Source organism: Macrotis lagotis, chromosome 3 (assembly GCF_037893015.1).
Source record: "Macrotis lagotis isolate mMagLag1 chromosome 3, bilby.v1.9.chrom.fasta, whole genome shotgun sequence".
Classification (NCBI taxonomy): Eukaryota; Metazoa; Chordata; class Mammalia; order Peramelemorphia; family Peramelidae; genus Macrotis; species Macrotis lagotis.
The window spans coordinates 158,030,571-158,034,539 of NC_133660.1; the positions used below are offsets into that span (position 1 = coordinate 158,030,571).

Genomic DNA, 3,969 nt, shown 5'->3' on the forward strand with positions numbered 1-3,969 from the left:
AGTAAAAATATAGAGGGGCAGAACCCACAGAAAGACTGGGTGATATATTTTCCCAATCCAAGATAACTTAGAAGTTTCATGGGAAAGGTGTGTTTCACCAGGACCAGGAGTTGGGAAAAGCTGGTGACAGCTTGAAGGGGCAGAGGAGAGAATACTGATATACCGGAATGAGTGTGGAGTGAGGAGCATGGCCACAGGATATGCAGCAAGAAGTGGGAGGAACCAGCCTGCACCTCCAGAGCAGTGCACAGATGGTAAGGTGATCAGGGGAGACTGCAGAAATTTTTCTGCTCTCCCTGGTGGCAGGACTCTGCTGTTTGCCCACATTCAGATCCAGGTTGCAGTTTGGACTTCCATACTAAGATGGCTCAGCAGGGATCCTCCTTACAGTTCCAGGTCAGAGGGTAGAGCTGTGATCATCTACATATCAAAGAACAGGCAAGAGAGCATAAGATCTTGGAGGAATAAAGGTCCCAATTGGGTGTCCCCCACAAAAAAAAAAGCCTTGGAAGTGCTGTAAATTAGTCTTGGGCAGAGTAAATGAGTAAACAACAGAAAAAGAAGAATCTGTGCTCTCTCTAGGCATTCTTGTGTGAGTGACATTGTCTTTAAACCCCAAGTGGCAATCCCTGAAACACACTTGAGATGCCTAGGGAAGACAGGGCTTCCTGGAAATCCAATTATTTTCTCAACATCATCCAACTTTTGGATGATTATCCAAAATGCTTCATTGTAGGAGCAGACAAAGTGGGCTCCAAGCAGATGCAGCAGATCCGGATGTCCCTCTCTGGGAAGGCCGTAGTGCTGATGGTTTTTCCCACACTATGATGTGGAAAGCCATTCATGGGCATCTGGAGAATAACCCTGCCCTGGAGAAACTAGTGCCTCATATCTGCGGGAATGTGGGCTTTGTGTTCACCAAGGAAGATCTGACTGAGATTAGGGATATGCTTCTGGCCAATAAGGTACCAGCTGCTGCCCATGCTGGTGCCATCACCCTATGTGATGTCACAGTGCCAGCCCAGAACACTGGTCTGGGTCCTGAGAAGACTTCCTTTTCCCAGGCTTTGGGTATCACCACCAAGATTTCCAGAGGTACTATTGAAATTTTTAGTGATGTGCAGCTGATTAAGACAGGAGACAACGTGGCCCCAGTGAGGCCACCTTGTTGAACATGCTCAATATCTCCCCGTTTTTCTTTGGGCTGATCATTCAGCAGGTGTTTGACAATGGCAGCATCTATAACACTGAAGTGCTGGACGTCACAGAAGAGACCTTGCACCTTCACTTCTTAGAGGGTGTCCATAACGTTGCCAGCATCTGTCTGCAGATTGGCTATCCAACTGTTGCATCAGTGCCCCACTCTATCATCAATAGGTACAAGCAGGTCTTGGCTGTAGCTGTGGAGACTAAGTACAGTTTCCTGCTTGCTGAAAAGGTGAAGGCCTTTCTGGCTGATCCTTCAGCCTTTGCAGTGGCTGCCCCTGCAGCTGCTGCTGCTGCACCAGCTGCTGCTGCTCCAGACAAAGTGGAAGCCAAGGAAGAGTCAGAAGAGTCCGATGAAGATAAGGGATTTGGTCTGTTTGATTAGCCCACATGATACAACTATTTTGCCAGTTTATTTGTGGAACAAAGAAATAAAAATGCTCATTATCTCTGGAAAAAAAGAAGAATCTGACCATAGAGCATTACTTTAGTCCCATGGAAGATCAAAACACATACTCAGATGATGACAAAATCATAACGTCCATATCCAAAACCTCCAAGAGAAATAGAAGATGGGCTCAGTCTATGGATGAGCTCAAAAAAGACTTTGAAAAGCAATTAAGGGACGTGGAAGAAAAATTGGGAGGAAAAATGAGAGCAATGCAGAAAAATCATGAAAACCAAATCAACAGCTTTGTGAAAGAAATAGAAAAAATACTGAAGAAAATAATATGTTTAAAAAAAAGCAAAAGGCAAATAAGGAGAAGAATTTTTTAAAAAGCAGAATTGGCCAACTGGAAAAAGAGATAAAAAAGCTCTCTGAAAAAATAACTCCTTCAAATCCAGAATGGAAATAAAGGAAGCTGATGACTTTGTAAGAAATCAGGAAGAAATAAAACTCTTCCAAGAAAGCCAAAAATTAGAAGAAAATGTGAAATATCTCTTTGGAAAAACAACCAACCTTGAAAACAGATCCAGAAGAAATAATTTAAAAATTATTGGGTAACCTGAAAGTCATGAACAGGAAAAGAGCTTAGACTTCATTTTTCAAGAAATAATACAACAAAATTGCCCTGAGATCCTAGAAGCATAGGATAAAATAGACGTTGAGGGAATTCACCAGTCACCTACTGAAAGAGATCCCAAAAGAAAAACTTCCATGAATATTATAGCCAAATTCCAAAACTCCAAAATCAAAGAGAAAGCTACCAGAAACAAACAATTCAACTACTGAGTCTCCATAGTCAGGATTACACAGTATCTGGCAGCCTCTACATTAAGGGCTCTTAGGGATTGGGATATAATATTCCAGAAGGCAATAGATCTTGGTTTACAACAGAGAATCAACTACCCAGCAAAACTGAACATTCTTTTTCAGGGGAAAAGATGGACTTTCAATAAAACAGAGGACTTTCAAACTTTTCTATGAAATAACCAGAGCTGAGCAGAAAGTTTGATCTCCAAGTACAGGACTCTGCTGAACCATAGAGGGGGTGGATGAGAAGGACTAATTTTAAGGAACTTAGTGCTATTGAACTGTTTGCATGGGAACATAACTTATATGAACTTTGAAGATAACTCATATTGATAACTCATATGAACTTTCTCATTTACAAGAGCTGTTACAAGGAATATATAAAGACAGGACCCAGAAAAGAATATAATGGTATAATATAGTAAAAAAAAGATGGAGTCATCTTGAGGCAGAACTCACAGAAGGAAAGTACTGGGAGGAAGTTAATGGAGATGAAGAAGCTAATAAATTTCACCTAAGAGTCAAGAAACAGCTTTTTCAATGGAGTTGAATGGGAGGAAGGCAAGGTGGAATGAGTGAGCCTTCATTCTCATCAGAAATGGCTCAGAGAGGAAATAACATACACACTTGACAGGGTATAGAAAGCTATCTTACCCTAGAGAAAAATGAGAAGAAAGTCATGGGATAAAGATGGAATGAGGGAGGGAAGGGGGGAATACATGGTAAAAGAGAGGGAAGATTGTGGGAGAGGGCACTCAGATACAACACACTTTGGGACAGGGACAAGATGAAAGGAGAGAAAGAATAGAATAAATGAGAGTGGGAAGAAATAGAGTGGAGGTAAATACAGCTAGTAGTAGCAATTGTGTGAAAAAATAAAAAGTCCACCACTTCTCTGGTGGACTTATGATAAAGAAAGCAAGTCATCCCAGAGATAGAGCCATTGGAATCTGAACAATTACTGAAATACATCTTTTTCTCTCTCTCTCACTCTTCTTGGGGTTTTTCATCTTCTTGGGGAGTGGAGGGGGATTTATGTTTACTCTTATGACAAAATTATTGTAATAATATAAAATATATCTAGTGAAAACAAACAAACAAACAAATAAATAAATAAATAAATAAAGAGAAAAAAGAAAAAAAAACAGAAGTCACTAAAATTAAAACAAGAATATAATAGAAGGCAGTTGGAAGGAATGTGGGGAGGGGGAAGGAGTAGCCAGTCAATTTGACCTTGTTTTCTTTAATTCAAGCTGTATGCAAATTGAGATTTGTAGTTTCCTATGCAATTCTGTTCTGCTCTTTGGATATGGAATACTTACATTTATAAAATTCAAAACAAAAAACTTTAATGATCTAATAACCAGACCAGAGTAAGATGAGCAAGATCAAAGGGATTGGGAAAATTTAACTTAGAAAAGAAATAACTTGGGGAGATAAGACAGCTTTTTTGAAATATTTGAAATTCTTTCATCTTGAAAAGAAGTTGAACTTACTCCATTTGATTC

At 39.9% G+C, this 3,969-nt stretch overlaps 1 pseudogene; it reads left to right on the forward strand.

Annotated features, from left to right (window-relative positions):
* Positions 1 to 645: 645 nt before the first annotated feature.
* LOC141516287 (large ribosomal subunit protein uL10-like) lies at positions 646 to 1,591 on the forward strand (annotated as a pseudogene).
* The last annotated feature ends 2,378 nt before the right edge of the window (positions 1,592 to 3,969 follow it).